This window comes from Loxodonta africana, chromosome 19 (genome assembly GCF_030014295.1).
Source record: "Loxodonta africana isolate mLoxAfr1 chromosome 19, mLoxAfr1.hap2, whole genome shotgun sequence".
Taxonomy (NCBI): Eukaryota; Metazoa; Chordata; class Mammalia; order Proboscidea; family Elephantidae; genus Loxodonta; species Loxodonta africana.
In genome coordinates this window covers 51,524,345-51,541,388 of record NC_087360.1, presented here as the reverse complement: position 1 = coordinate 51,541,388, position 17,044 = coordinate 51,524,345, and positions in this window count along the sequence as shown.

Here is a 17,044-nt window from a genome sequence, read left to right as displayed (position 1 = left end):
ACCCATCCCATCAATGGTAGCTCCTTGTTTCTCAAAGTCAGGCAATTATGAACAGATTCACTGCAATAAACAGGCCTCTGAGTGCCAACCAATCAACCTTATAACCATTGTTAAGTGAAATAAAAATGAAGTCATGTGCTTGACAAAATGGCGTCAGAGATCGCATGGACTATGCCCCTAAAACTTGTCTTTACAAGAAGAAACTGAAGCCTAACTTAAAACTTGTCTTTTCCAAAAGAAACTTAAGCCTAGCTTTCCTGTAAATCAGCCACCCTTGTAGACCAATGAAATCCTGACAGCGCTTCGATAGTGAATTGTATAAGACAATCAAAAATAAGCTTCTCTGCTTCCACATTTTGTCAATAAAAAGGCAGTTACTGCTGATAAACTGGCAGAGTACCTTTCCATCTTTGGTTTGGCGCTACCTGGTTCTGAATCTTCTGCTCGAATAAACCTCACCGAATTAAAAAAAAAAAAAAACCTCATCGAATAGGTTAATTTTATTATTAACTCAATTTCTTTTTGACACCAGGCTTCCACAGCCTATGTTTACCCACTTAACCAAAAAAAAAAAAAGACCAAACCCACTGCCGTAGAGTCAATTCCAACTCATAGTGACCCTATAGGACAGAGTAGAACTGTTCCACAGAGTTTCCAAGGAGTACCTGGTGGATTTGAACTGCCTACCTCTTTGTTAGCAGCTGTAGCACTTAACCGCTATGCCACCAGGGTTTCCATCACATGCCTCTTTAAATTCATTGATTTCTGAAATCCATACCCCCTCAACCCTATGTAAAATCAATAGTTTGCTTTACTCAGAGAGGCTCTACTAGACCAACCTATCTCTCCCTTACTAGAGTAAGAAGTGTCAAAAACCTAAACTGCTTAGAGAAACACCAAAAATTAGTGTAACACAATTTATTTATTATGAGTAGATATGATTCAAATCAGGCCTCCGCACCTGGACATGTCAGGAAGGGGCTCCAAAGAGGGGACAGAGAAAGCGGGTTATATAGGTCATTGTTATGTCAATTTCCCAAGAGAAAGCACCAAAGCACAAGGCAGGTTATGGAAATAGTCACCAAGGACATGCCATACATCAGCTTCTAGCCAGACACTAGAGTTCCTGCTTCTGGAAGCTGGCTGCACGTAGGTCATTTTCCAAAAGAAGCCAGTGCCTAAGGCAAAACACTGTCCTATCCTAAGCTGCTTACTAAGCTATTGTTTGCCCTGAAGATGACTCCAGGGAACGAGGTCCATCAAGGTTCAAAAGGACACCTAAGGGCGATGGCCTGTGTAGGTCACCCCAATTCCATGAACCCAGAGATCAGGATTCCAGGAGAATCAAAACTATTTTGTCAGCAGTAAAGTGAATGTTGACTTTTAATTTCAGATTTTAAGTGGCAGCTTCATCATTCTTTGATAGCATGTTTGGTTTTAGTAGATGCCATCTAAGAGTTTTTCCAAGAGAGTACAGGCATACTTTGGAGATATTGCATGTTCGGTTCCAGACCACTGCAATTATGCAAATATTACAATAAAGTGAGTCACATGAACTTTTTGGTTTCCCAGTGCATATAAAAGTTATGTTTACACTATACTGTAGTCTATTAGGAAACCCTGGTGACATAGTGATTAAGTGCTACAGCTGCTAACCAAAAAGTAGGCAGTTCAAATCCACCAGGGGCTCCTTGGAAACTCTATGGGGGTAGTACTACTCTGTCTTATAGGGTTGCTATGAGTCGGAATCAACTCAATGACAATGGGTTTGGTTTTATTTATTTATTTTTCGGTATTCTATTAAGTGTACAATAGTATTATGTCTAAAAAAATGTACATACCTTAGTTAAAAAAATACTTTATTGCTAAAAAATGCTAGCCATCATCTGAGCCTTCAGCAAGTCTTAATCTTTTTGCTGGTGGACGGTCTTGCCTTGATGTTGATGGCTGCTGAGCAATCAGGGTGGTGGCTGCCGAAGGCTGGGGTGGCTGTGGCAATTTCTTAAAATAAGACAACAATGAAGTTTGCCAAATCGATTGGCTCTTCCTTTCTTTCAAAATTGGAGTCAATTCTCTCAAACCCTGCTGCTACTTTAACAACTAAGTTTATGTAATATTCTAAATCCTTTGTTGTCGTTTCAACGATGTTCCCAGCATCTTCACCAGCATTGGTTCTATCTCAAGAAACCATTCTTTGCTCATTCCCAAGAAGCAACTCCTCGTCTGTTAGTTTTATGATGAGATTTCAGCAATTCAGTCACATCTTCAGGCTCCACCTCTAATTCTAGCTCTCTTGCTATTTCTGCCGCATCGACAGTTATTTCTTCCACTGAAGTCTTAAACCCCTCAAAGTCATCGATGAGGGTTGGAATCAACTTCTTCCAAACCCCTGCTAAGGTTTGATATTTTGACCTCAACCCATGAATCACTAATGTTCTTAGTGGCATATAATGTTGAATCCTTTCTAGAAGGCTTTCAATCTATTTTGCCCAGATCCATCAGAGGAATCACTATCTATGGCAGCTATAACCTTACAAAATGTATTTCTTAAATAGTAAGACTTGACAGTCAAAGTTACTCCTTGATCCATGGGCTGCACAATGGATGTTGTGTTAGCAGGCATGAAATCAACATTAATCTCCTTGTACATACCCATCAGAGCTCTTGGGTGACCAGGTGCGTTGACAATGATCAGTAATATTTTGAAAGGAATCTTTTTTTCTGAGTAGGAGGTTTCAACCGTGGGCTTAAAATATTCAGTAAACCACGTTGTAAACAGATGTGTTGTCATCCAGGCTTTATTGTTCCATTTATAGAGTACAGGCAGAGTAGATTTAGCATAGTTCTTAAGCGCCCTAGGATTTTTGGAATGGTAAATGAGCCTTGGCTTCAACTTAAAGTCACCAGCTGTATTAGCCCCTAATAAGACAGCCTGTCTTTTGAAGCTTTGAAGCCAGGCATTGACTTCTCCTCTCTAGCTATTAAAGTCCTAGATGGCATCTTCTTCCAACATAAGGCTGAGTCATCTACATTGAAAATCTGTTGTTTAGTGTAGCCACTGTCATCCATTATCTTACCAAGATCTTCCGGATAACTTGTGGCAACCTCTACATCAGCATTTGCTGCTTCACCTTGCCCTTTTCTGTTAAGGCCTTCCCTTAAACCTCACGAACCAACCTCTGGTAGCTTCAAACTTTTCCTCTGCAGCTTCCTCACCTCTTTCAGCCTTCATAGAATTGAAGAGAGTTATGAGCTTGCTCTAGATTAGGCTTTGGCTTAAGGGAATGTTGTGGCTGGTTTGATCTTTTATCCAGACGGCTAAAACTTTCTCCATATCAGCAATAAGTCTGTTTCACTTTCTTATCATTCGTGTATCATAAAAGTACTGGAATAGTACTTTTAATTTCCTTCAAGAATTTTTCCTTTGCATTTACAACTTGGCTAATTATTTGGCACACGAAACCTAGCTTTCAGCCTATCTCAGCTTTTGACATGCCTTCCTGTCTAAGCTTAATCATTTCTAGTTTTTGATTCAAAGTGAAAGACACGTGACTCTTCCATTCACTTGAATACTTAGAGGCTATTGTAAGGTTATTAATTGGCCTAGTTTCAATATTGTTGTGTCTCAGAGAATAGGGAGGCCTGAAGAAGGGGAGAGAGATGGGGGAACCGCTGATCAGTGCAGCACTCAGAACACATACAACATTTGTTGATTAAATTTACTGTCTTATGTGTGTGCAGTTAGTGGCACCTCAAAACAATTACACTGGTAACATCAAAGATCACTGATCACAGATCACCATAACAGATATAATAATAATGAAGATGTTTGAAATATTGTGAGAATTATCCAGATGTGACACAGAGACACAGAGTGAGCACATGCTGCTGGAAAAATGGCATTGATAGGCTTGATAGACACAAAGTTGTCACAAACCTTCACTTTGTAAAAGATGAGATACCTGCAAAGCATTATAAAGTGCCATAAAATGTGATATTCCTGCCACTAGCGTGTAAGCGTTCCAGTTGCTCCACATCCTTGCCAACACTTACCGATTGTCTGTCTTTTTCATTTTAGATGTTCTGGTGGTGGTGCAGTAATATTGCATTGTGGTTTTATTAGTCTTAAAACTTTAAAATTTAATTGTTCTTAAAGTTGAATACCTGCGTAGGTTCCCTCAGGAGTGGGTCAAGGGCAGTGGGCAGAAAGGAACTTCGGTTTGAATTCCTGCCCTGCCGTTTGTCCACCAGATGACCTTGGTGAATTACCTGATCTTGCTAAGATTGCCAGTGTCTGCCTCAAGGAGTTGCTCGGATGACTAAGGTAGCACCGTGCTTGGCACGTGATAGACACTCACCAAGCGGTTCTGTTTCTTCGGCTACTTTTGCTTTTGCTAATGCTTCTACTGCTTTCACTTTTGCTCCTGCTTCTGCTTCTCCTTTTTGCTTCTGCTTCTCCTTTTGCTTCTGCTTTTTGCTTCTGCTTCTTCTTTTGCTCCTGCTTTTTGCTTCTGCTTCTCCTTGTGCTTCTGCTTCTCCTTGTGCTTCTGCTTCTCCTTTTTGCTTCTGTTTCTCCTTGTGCTTCTGCTTCTCCTTTTTGCTTCTGCTTCTCCTTTTTGCTTCAGCTTCTCCTTTTGCTTCTGCTTTTTGCTACTGCTTCTCCTTTTGCTTCTGCTTTTTGCTTCTGCTTCTTCTTTTGCTTCTGATTTTTGCTTCTGCTTCTCCTTTTGCTTCTGTTTTTTCCTTCTGCTTCTGCTTTTTGCTTCTGCTTCTCCTTTTTGCTATTCCTTTTGCTTCTGCTTTAGCTTCTTTCAGTCTCCTTCTGCTTTTGCTTTTACTTCAGCTTCTTTTGATGTGCTTCTACTTTTTTTTTTTTTACTTCTGCTTCCGCTTCCTTTGGCCGACTTCTTTTCCTTTCATTTCTCCTTTTGCTTCTTCAGGTGCTTCTTTTCTTCTGCTTCTGCTTTGCTAAGTCTTCTGCTGCTTCAGCTTCTACTTTTGCTTCTGCCAATTTTGCTGTTGCTGCTTCTGCTTTTCATCTGTTTCTCCTTTAGTTTCTGTTTTTGTTCCTCCTTCTGCTTTTGCTACTTCTGCTTTTTGTTTTGCTTTTTCTAAATCCACTTCTGTGGCTACCTTTGCTTCCACTTCTGCTACTGCTACTACTTTTGGTTCTGCTTCTTCTCCTCTTCTTTTGCATCTGCTTCTTTTGCTTCTGCTTCTGTTTTGTTGCTATGGTTACTTCTCATTCCTAATACAGCAGGAACTCCACAGTATTGCACTCAGAATCACTTCTCCCTCATATTACGCAACCAGTGCTTATTGACAGAGCAGATTCACCCTGATACTCACCTTGGAGTGAGTTCCCTTCCTGTCTGTGCAGTGTTGCAGAAGTTTAAGGGGTAGTCCTTACTCCTTATCTCCACCCCTCACCACCTTGTTCAAGAATCTTAGACCTTAGACTTAGAATAACATACTTATACTTGATTCCTCTTGGAAGATCCTCCCTGATCAGCCTGAACTATAGCAGTAAAGGCACAGACTAGGCCAATTCCATGACCAACCTTACCCAAACAAACAAATAAAAAACAACCCAAAACCCCCAATGATGCAAGGCATTACTACCAGTCCTGTGGGCAGGGATGGATTACCCAACAAGCAAGGTAAGCATGTGCTTGGGGCATCAACAGAACAGGGGCACCAGTTGTACAAAGCAAAGATTCGTAGAAGCCAAGCAGGCAGGACACAAGGAAAATTGAGTGCCACGTTTGGAAGTGAACTGACAGGGCCCTAAATGCAATTGGTACCATTTTATATATTTGTATTTGATAACTATTATATTTGCCTTTCATTTTGCAATGATAGGGTATAACCTCACATTCAGTTCTCTCTCATCAACCACATAAGAACATGCCAGCAGCTCTGTAATCACATGACTCGTGAACATCTGGTCCTGTGCAAAGCGAACTAAAACGCATCTTCAGATTGAGCATACCGTTGTATTTGCGTCATGCTCTTTGCAATCGCTGTCATCGCTGCTGGGTGTCAGCAGTAGTCCAATGAACTGTGAAGACACAGCATCAAAGGATGGAAAGTGAGTGTGTAAGTTTTTAAGTATTGTTTCAAGGCAAAAAACAGTCATGGAGATCTGCAAAATGCCCGCCAACAAATATTATATGACTAACAAATGAAATTATTTCTGACTGCCTTGTAAGTACTATTTTATTTTGGCTATCTCATACTTGAAGAACAAAATCACATGTTCCAAATCAATTTTTTACTCATTAATTTTCAAATATAAATTTTTGTGTTAACATCCAAATTCAAATGTAAATTTTATTTTGTAAATTTTACTTGTTTTATTATTTTTGTTTATTTTCAATTATTCAAATTTATTTGCTACAGTAGGACCAAATTTAAAAGCGACATCATTTTTTAGCCAGGTAAGATGAAATGGCTACAACTAAATGGAACACAGAAACAAAAGCTCACAGAAGATAAAAAGAAAAGGATTTGTGAATTCCTAAAGATGATTCCAAAATTAACTTCTTTTAAAAATGTAAATGAATCAGAAGAGGATTCTTCTGTTGAACACTCGAGTTGAATAGCTGCAAATCATTTTATAGCACCATTAGTGCTGAAATTACTAATAGCAATGTGAATATAACAGAATTTGTTCTAAATTCTGCTTCCTTCCTTGTGTAGTAAAAAAATTAATAATGGTGTGGAAAGTGAAACTATTTTAGAATCTGAAATGGTCACATCTGCAGACCCCATAAATAACAGAAATAGAGATCCTGCTTTGTGGAATAATTTTCTTCTGATGATTGTCAACATCACAGTGGACCATTTGAAAATTTGTATCGAAAATTTCTGGATGATAAACAAACAAGGTTCCGTAGCCAGAACGTATTTCTAGGGTACAAAGCTAATGGTGAAAATTATGAGGGAGTGGGTACTGTACTCTCCATCAGTTAGCTCTGTACATTGTTTTGCTTGCAAACTCTTCAGTCCTAAATCATTTAATTCTCAATTTGCTATGGATGGAGTTAGTTATTGGTGCACCTTGGATATAATTGATAAACATGAAAACAGTTCAATTCACAGAGATTGTATGTTGTCATTTTAAACCAAAGACATGGTTTTGGCTTAACTCGTGAACTGGAAACAAATTAATGAAGAAAGTCATTATTGGAAAGCCCTTTGACAATGCATTGTTGCTGTCATTATAACTATCTTTTCAAGGAACAAATGAAGTGTTTGGATCCCCACAAAACAGAAACTTTTGAGGTTTGCTTGATTCATTTTTAACAGGTCACATCTCAAAATATGGTAGCACAGGAACAGGCAACCCATCATATATGTCTGAAATAGCGTGTGAAGAATTAATAAACTTAGTAAGTGATAAAGGTCAATGAACTATTTTCAGTGAAATAAGTATAGCTGGATATTCCAATTTGTCGGTAGATTCCAATCCTGAACTTTCTCATACAGATCAGCTAAGTATTGTTTTAAGGTACACACCTACAACAGATGGAAAACCTGTCAAGAAATTTATCACACTAGCTTAAAAAGTCACACTGGTGAAGAAATTGCAGGTCAAGTACTTCACTATCTATGTGAAATTTGTAAAATTGATTTTTCTAAGTGCACAGGCCAACATTTTCGTTGGATTAGTCAAACCCTCCAAGATACAGAAGTAAATTTAAAGAAATGCACAGATTTCTACCAGTCATTAACATAATTTACATAATTTAAGAGAAGATTTTTTACATAATTTAAGAGAAGATTTTGAAAACACAGCAAAACCAATGTTGCCGTTATGTCAGGGCCTTATAAAGACGTGCAACAGAACATTTTAGAATGTAATGAATATGCCATTTTCATACCTTGTGTTGCACATTCACTTAGTCCTGTGGGATGTAGCACAGTAGATTGTTTCTGGAAGCAGTGAATATTTTTTTTCTACTGTAAATTTACTGTGTACATTTTTTGCTCCCTCTATTCACCAATGGGCAGTTTTTAGAATGTATTTAGGCAATGATCAAGTATTAAAATGTCTTTCTAAAACACGTTGAGAAGTGCCTCCTATAGCAACAAGTGCAATCCTGGAATCGTACACTTAGATTCTAGATGCCTTAGAAAATATTGCTAAAACAGACTGGAAAAGGAGGTACCAAAAGAGAAGCTGAAAATATTGCCAACAAAACAAAAACAGTAGAATATATATTTTTGTTGGTTGTGTAGAATAATATATTGCAGCATTTTCATCGGATCAGTCAAATCCTCCAAGATACAGAAGTAAATGTAAAGACATGCACAGATTTCTACCAGTCATTAACAGAATATTTATATAATTTAAGAGGAAAATTTGAAAACACAACAAAACAAATACTGACGATCAAGCAGTTTACCATCACAGAAGCATTAGAAATAAACAACTAAATGATGGAAGTGCTCCAGAAGTATCGCTGGGTGCCAAAGATCTATCACGCATAGCCTCATACTATACCATCATTGACAACATTTGAGCCTTGCATGAAGTTCTTTCAAACAGATTTTCCTTCTTCGACAATGTGAATATACCTGATGAAGATTGCATGAAAGCATCCAAGAAATTAGTGCAGGCTCATCCCAATGACTTAAATACAACCTTTACAGAGAAGTGCGACTATTTCCCTCTTACGTGAGACCTAAGTTTACAGATTCAGGAAAGACAAATTTTACTCATGTAGGCATGTATGGGAAACCCTGGTGGCGTAGTGGTTAAGTGCTACAGCTGCTAACCAAAGGGTTGGCAGTTCGAATCTGCCAGGCACTCTTTGGAAACACTATGGGGCAGTTCTACTCTGTCCTATAGGGTCTCTATGAGTCGGAACCGACTAGACAGCACTGGGTTTAGTTTTTTGGTTTGGTTAGGCATGTATGATTCCATAATAGAAGAAAAAATGCATATTTCCCAATGTTGAAATTGCTTTATGCATATTTCTAACTTTAATTATCACAAAATGCACAACAGAATGCTCATTTTTGTCCCTAAAGAGACTCAAAACCCCTCAGCATACAATAATTCAAGAAAGACTCAATTTGTGCTCCTTATTATGTATGGAAGTAGCTATTGTTCGGTAGCTTCATTACGATGAAATCTTTGAAGAATTTGCAACAGCAAAGAAAAGAAAGAAATGCTTATAATTATAACATATTAGAGACGAAAGATCTATCTAAAAATACCAAACAAACCCAAAAAACCAAACCCATTGCCGTTGAGTTGATCCTGATTCATAGCCACCCTATGAACACCAAAAAACCAAAACCAAACCCATTGCTATCGAGTCGATTCCAACTCATAGCGACCCTATAGAACAGAGTAGAACGGCCCCACAGAGTTCTATGAACACCAGAGGGATTTGTTTATATTCGGAATCTTCAAATCTCGACACAGGGATTTGATATATTAATTAATTTAGTATGTATTAATAATTAATATATACTTGAAATTAATTAACTTAAATTAATTTTTCTTTATTTTTTATCAAAATTATCTGCATATAGTCTAAGGAGTTAAAAACACTGGATATTTATTACTAGCCAAAGAAAACTGTTGCAGGAAATTCCAGGTTGCTTTTTTTGAGCCTTGAATTCTAGGAAATACATGATTTTTCATGATAATAGAGGAATTTTTTTTCAGAGAAGAGTGGAGAAAAGACAGTGAGATTAAAAGGGATAATTCCTTGGAGTGAAATTAGACAGCCAATTTCACAAGTGGTCACTGAGGCATTCTAGAAAGTTAGGGTAGTGAATGGACAGAGAGCAGCAGTATCCTGTGGGTAGGGCAGGGCACTAGGAAGAAAGAAGCAAGGGGATTTCCCACATCTGTGATTGCTCTAACCACTCTGTCTGAGCATCCAGGTGATTAAATTTAGATACATTTCAGCTCAAAACTGCTAAGAGACAAATAAGCCATTCAAACAAACAAAAAGATGAACCATGGTATTAGTATACTATATCTGGATAAATGCTCCTAGGACATACGGGATAGGCTCTGATGGAATTGCTTCTTTACTCATAGTTGCATAAATACACTCATTTATTCATTAATTCACTCGCTGATTTAACAAACTGAGTCCCTAGGATTACTATGCTAACCACAAAGTAATTAAGAGCAAAGTCCCTGTCAGCAAGGCACTTAAACTGTCAGAGAGGTAAGCACATAAACAGAGACTGAGAAGACAATGAGACGCGTAAAGTGCTAGAGAGGTAGACAGGATTATAGAAGGATAAAGGAGGGACACCTAAACCAGCCTGAAGCAGGAAGGAAGAAAGAGGAATAAATAGGGGAGGCTTCCAAAAGACAGTGGTGACTGAACAGAATATTAACAGACCCAGTTTCTTTTCCCATAAATCTCATAGACTATGAATAATGGGGAAACCCTGTGGCATACTGGTTAAGAGCTACAGCTGTTAACCAAAAGGTTGGCAGTTCAAATCCACCAGGAGCTCCTTTGAAACCATATGTGGCAGTTCTACTCTGTCCTATAGGGTTGCTATGAGTCAGAATTGACTTGATGGCAATGGGTTTGGTTTGATTTTATGAATAATGGATCTTTTTTTCCTGTTTCATTTCTGTATTATCCAAGTCCTAAAAAGGCTATGAGAAGTCCTTGGGTGGTGCAACAGTTTAGTGCTAGACTACTAACCAAAAGGTTGGTGGTTTGAACCTATCTAGAGGCACCTGGGAAGAAACGCTTGGCGATCTGCTTACAAAAGATCACAGCCTTGAAAACCCTATAGAGTACAGCTCTACTCTGCCACACACGAGGTCGCCATGAGTCAGAATCGACTTGAAGATAACTAGTTTTGGTTGTTTTAAAGGCCCGGTATCCTAGAGACAAGTACTAGAAATAACTGACTAATACAGTAAACCAAACCAAACCAGTTGCTGTCGAGTTGATTCTGACTCACGGTGACCCCATGCATGTCAGAGTAGAGTTACCTTTCTTCTTTCAAGGCGCCTCTAGGTGGAGTTGAGTTGCCAAGCTTTTGGTTAACCCCCAAGCACTCTTTGCACCAGCCAGGGACAGAAGGCTAATGCCCCAGGCTAATGAGTTATCGCTAACAAGCAGAAGAGATGACAGGAAGCAGCATGTAGCGTTACACAAAGGTGTCACAAGATTCGAAGCCTCTTCGATGTTTGTGGGTTATGGCTGAGTAGGGATGGGATGCCTAGATGTCTGGCCAAAAATATAGTGGGATGTCAATAAATAAATATCACTGCCACATTACGATGATGTTTAGGTGTGTTATGGATTGAACTGTGCCCCCCCACAGAAGGTATGCTAAATTCCTAAACCCTGTACCTGGGAACGTCACTTTGTCTGGAAATAGGGTTTTTCTTTTGTTATCAATTAAGTTAAAACAGGTTATACCAGAGTAAGGTGGGTCCTTCCTAATTCCCCCTGAGTGGTGTCTTATAAGAAGGGAGAGAGAACAGACACAAATGGGTCACACGGGAGGAAGATAGCACGTGAGGATCTGTCTACGAGCCAGAGGCTGAATGAGACAAGGAAGGATCTTCCCCTCGGACAGACAGAAAGCACAGCCCTGCCAAAAGCCTGGCTTTGAGCTTCTGGCCTCCAGAACTGGAGGAATAAATTTCTGTTCCTTAAAGCCACCCACTTTGTTATGGCAGCCCTGCGAGACTATGACAAGGTGAAATTTTCTTCCTCAAGCTCCTCAGAACTAAAGAGTCGCTGCATCACTCGTATGTCTACAGGAGATGTTACATTTAGAATCCAAGAGTGAGCACCTCAGAGTAGAAGCTCTAATTCACAGAGGAGGGATATGAAGGGAGGCTTGCTTGCCAGAGATTACACAGAAAGTAAATGACAAAGGTGAAGCCAGTATGCAGGGCTAAGTCATATGTTTGTTTATTTACTGTTTTTAGAAAAATGTTGAATAATATCTAACTGCCAGGCTCTGTGCTTGATACAAGAGTACAAAAATAACTGAAACATTTCTTTGTCCTTGAGAAGCTTATGCTATTGTGGTGTTATTTTACTGGGAGTTTCACTGCTGATGGGACTAGCTGTCTTTGCTCGGTCCTTCATCTGCAACCCTCTTTCCACTACTCTGTGCACGGCTGGCTCCTTTCCATCCTTCAGGTCTCAGCTTACAAGACTTGCTCTCAGAGAGGCCTTGTCTGAATATCTAAAATAGCCCCCTCCACCTTTGCACAGTATCTATTTATGTGCTGCAGGCTACATTGAGAAGCACGTCAGGGCCACATTGAGGCTCTGCAGGAGAGTGTTCTGTCATTGATTAGTAATGCCTAACATGGGCACAGGATAAGTCATGGCAGTATAAGTGGAATATACTTGTCATTTCACTATTATAGTCTGAGGCGTGTATAGATGTTCCTTTGGCTCTAGAATAAATGATCACAAAATTGGTGGCATAAAATAACCATTTATTGGACTCACAGATTGGATCAGGAATTCAGGTGGGGCACCGCTTGTCTCTGCTCCACAGTGTCTTGGGCTTCAGCTGGAAGAGTCAAAGGCTGGGGACCCAAATCATCTGAAGTCTCGTTTGCTCATACATCTGGTTGATGCTGGCTATTGGCTGAGACCTTAGTTAGAATTGTCAACTGGAACACCTATATTGGTCTCTATGTGGCCTGGGCTTCCTCACAACATGGTGGCTGGGTTACGAAGATAAACATCAAGAGACAGAAAGAAGGAGGAGGAGGAGAAGGAGAGGAAGAAAGAAGACAGGAGAAAGAAGAAAGAACAAAACAGACCCAGCCTTGGAAGTTACTCAGTGTTACTTTTGTCACATTCTATTGGTTGAGGCAGTTACAACGGTCTGCTTGGGTTCAAGGGAAGGTAATATACACCCCACCTCTCCATGGAGGCGGATCAGTGTCACATTATAAGAAGAGCATCTTTGGAAAATTACAACTTGACACAATACAGATTGCAGAAAAATAAATGTAAACAGACATAGAAGCAAATGTTAAGTGGAGATACTTAAATATTTAACAATACCCTACCAATATTAACTATTTTAAGGAATTAATTAAAATGAATAAATTCTTTTACTGACCACCTAGACATAGACACCGCCCTCAACTCTGGGGATATAATGCTGAATAAGACACACAGGATTCTTTATAATTTGGTGGAGGAGAAAGACAGCAAGTAAATAAAGAAAATAATCTCTAAGTGTGAAGGAAACAGATACTGGGAGAGAGACTTATAGTGTGAGGGGATATTTTATTTTACTTATTAACTTTTTATTATGCCCATTTTCAAACATACACTAGAGAAGAGATAATAGCATAATGGACCCCCAAGTACCCAACAAAACCAAAAAACCAAACCCGTTGCCGTCAAGTTGATTCCGACTCACACCAGCAGCATCAGTAATTATCATATGGCCAATCTTGTTTCATTTATACCTCCTACTCTTGTTACCCCAGGTTCTTGCTCAGCATGACTCGTATTGGCCAATAAACGAGAGACTGAGGTAGGAGAACACGAAAAGCACATATATTTTGTTGTACAAGGAAAAGGAGTCAGAGCTGCTGCTGTCAAGCCTGCTTGCCAAGGGTGGGCAGGCAAGTCACTTTTAAAGGGGTTTACAAGAAGAAAGTTCATATGAGTTATGTCAGAAACAGTCTTAATCACACTACGCATGCGCAATGGGGTTTACATATAACCTCCAAGCAAAAAAAAAAGCAGGGTTCAAATGCAAAGCTTTGAGAGTTGCCGGGAGCCCAGCAAAGGAAATGATTTTTCAATGCAACACTGTAAGGGAGGAAGCCAGGTAAAGGAGACAGCACTGTGGGGCTCTGTCTCATTCTCCCCTCACCTCAATCCCCTGCCACTGGATTCTTTTTAAAACCAATCCCAAATATTATATAGTTTCACCCATAAACACTTGAAGTGCCTCTTCAAAATAAGACTTTTAAAAAGACATAACTGTCATATCATTATCCCTCAAAATAATTCTCTAATAACATCAAATATACAGTTCATATTGAAATTATCTAATTGTCTCATAAGTGAATTTTTATGATTGTTCGTGCAAATCAGGATCCATACATTGGATTTTGCTGGTTACAATCTCAGTTTTCATTTAACATGTTCCTCTGTCTTCTGCTTTTTTTTCTTTTAACATGCTTAAACTAGTACTTAGATCTAGAGGCTTGATCAGATTCAGGTTCAACTTTTTTTTTTAATAAGATTTTATTGACTTTTTGGTGAAAGTTTACACAGCAAGGTAAGTTCCCACACAGATAGTTCAGTGACATTAGTTACGTTTATCACAATGTGTCAATATCTCTTTGTGTTTTATTTGTTCCATTTCCTGTATTCTAGTTTCCCCGCCCCCTTATCTTCTCATCTTTGCTTTTGAGTGATTGTTGACCTTTTGGTCTCATACTGGTGGCTTTTAAGTACAGCACTGATTTTACAGGTTCTATCCTTTATTTTTTATCCTTTATTGGTGGTATAGTGGTTAAGTGCTACGGCTGCTAACCAAAGGGTCGGCAGTTCAAATCGGAATCGACTCGACTGCACTGGGTTTTATCCTTTATATGGAAACCCTGGTGGCGTAGGGGTTAAGTGCTACAGCTGCTAATCAAAGGGTCAGCAGTTCAAATCCGCCAGGCGCTCCTTGGAAACTCTATGGGGCAGTTCTACGCTGTCCTATAGGGTCGCTGTGAGTCGGAATAGATTCGACAGCACTGGGTTTGGTTTTGGTTGTTTTGATCCTTTATTTTGTGTGCCACCCTGCTATTTCACTAAAAGGTGATCTCAGGGCATAGGCTCTGTTCTAGGTTTAAAGAATATCTCAAGGCTATAACTCAAGGAGTCCTCTGTTCTCTACTGTTACAGTTTGGATTTTTTTTTTTTAAGAATTTGAGTTGTGCCCCACATTTTTCTCCCAATCTATCCAGGACCATCTATTGTGACCACGGTCAGAATAGTCAGTGGTGGTAGCTGTTCACCATCGAGTTCTTCTGGTCTCAGGGTAGATGAGGTTGTTCCTTGTGTAGACTCCTTTCTTCTCTGAACTTTTGGTTTCCTTCTTACTGTTTTTGGTCCTGATGAGCAGAGACCTGTAGTTGTGTCTTAGGTTAATACCTTTGCTCTCCTCAAAATGCCTAGGAACAGGACTACTTTGATTTGATTAGACACAAGGTCAGAAAACAACCTGGCCTCTCTCAGGATACAAACCAACTGGCCATTTTATTGGACATGATAACACAGGAGAAATGTGCTTCTTAGTGTGCAACTTATTTGCTCACATCACATACCATTTTTCTTTTCTGGAATGTTCTCTGGTCTAAAACTAGCTGTGTTTCAACCTTTTCTACCGTAAAATGGAGAAAGTACCAAAACTTACCTCACAGAATTGTTATGAGTACTAAATGAGATATTGACTGTTAAAGTGTTGGGCAGAATGTAGCACAACACATAGATGTCAGGTGAAGCTTACTATTCTTATAACCAGTCACATCCCTCCTCTCCTTCAAAATGCTTAAGATTCTTCCTTACAGTTCTACCCTGCCACTCAATGATAATTCTTATTACACTATGTGCTAAGTTCTATAACATTTCCTCCAAACAACCCTATTAGGAAATATTATTTTACATAAAAGGAAATGGGTTCAGAGAGGTTAGGTGCTGGACCAAGATCACACAGCCAGTGAGTGGCAGAGGCCAGATTCATTACATTCAAGTCTGGTGACTGTTACTTAGTTCCATTAAACAGGAAACTCCTTTGACTTTTTAAACGGTTTGAGTGAAAGAAAACCAATTTATTTTCAACATACTAGGTATATTCATTGCTATTAAGTTCTTTGTGAGAATCATATATATAAGCTCTCATTTTAACAAATTCTAAGATATTTGAAGGGTGAGGGTCAAGTTTTCCACTTTTCCGTTTATGGAACATTTATTCTGCATCGCCTATGTGTCTATGGGTCATGCAAATCGGTAAGTGCTAGGCTACTAACCGAAAGGTTGGCAGTTATAGTCCACTGAGGCACCTCGGAAGAAAGGCCTGGCGATCTGCTTCCAGAAGGTCACAGCCATGAAAACTGTATGGAGAGCAGCTATACTCTGACACACGTGGGGGTAACATGAGTTGGAACTGACTTAATGACAACTATTTTTGTTTTGTGGGTTTTTGTTTGTTTATGTGTTACAGAGGTATATTTAAATCATTGTACCTGCCCTCAGGGAACTAGGGAAGGAACAAGAGACAGAATAGTAAAAATTAAATTGTGTAGTCCATGAAAGAGAGCAACAATGAGTCGGAATACTCGGAGAAGGCTTCAAGGAAGAGTTTGAATTGAGCTGGACTTTTAAGGATCTAGGAAATTGACAAGGGGCCTCGGTGGTGCAACGGTTAAGCGCCGGGTGCTAACCGAAAGGTTGGGGGTTGGAACCCACCAGCGGCTCAGCCCTGGCGACCTGCTCCTGTAAAGATTAACCCCGTTACCATACAGTCGATTCCAACTCATAGCGACCCTGTAAAGATTACAACCTAGGAAACTCTATGGGGCGCTTCTACTCTGTCCTATAGGGTCGCTATGAGTGCGAATCGGCTGGACTGCACACAACAGGATATTGAAAGTAAGAAGGAAAAAAGACGGCAAGTGGGGAGCAAAAGTAGTGGAAGCTTACCAAAAAAAAAAAGAAAAGAAAAAGAAACCAAACCCGTTGCCTTTGAGTCGATTTCGACATATAGCGACCCAACAGGACAGAGAACTGCCCTATAGGGTTTCCAAGGAGCAGTTGGGGGATTTGAACTGCCAACCTCTGGATAGCTGCCATAGCGCTTAACCACTGCGCCACCAAGGCTCCAGTGGAAGCTTACGTATCTCTCAAAATCAGTGTGTACACTATCACAAAGTTTAAGCAACCTGCAGTTGTTTATCTAATGACATTATTGTAGAAGGCATATTTGGAAGTTCAAATGTCTGAAGAGCTGCTGGTAAACCACGATCGGCGTTTCGAGATTCATCCAAACGGTG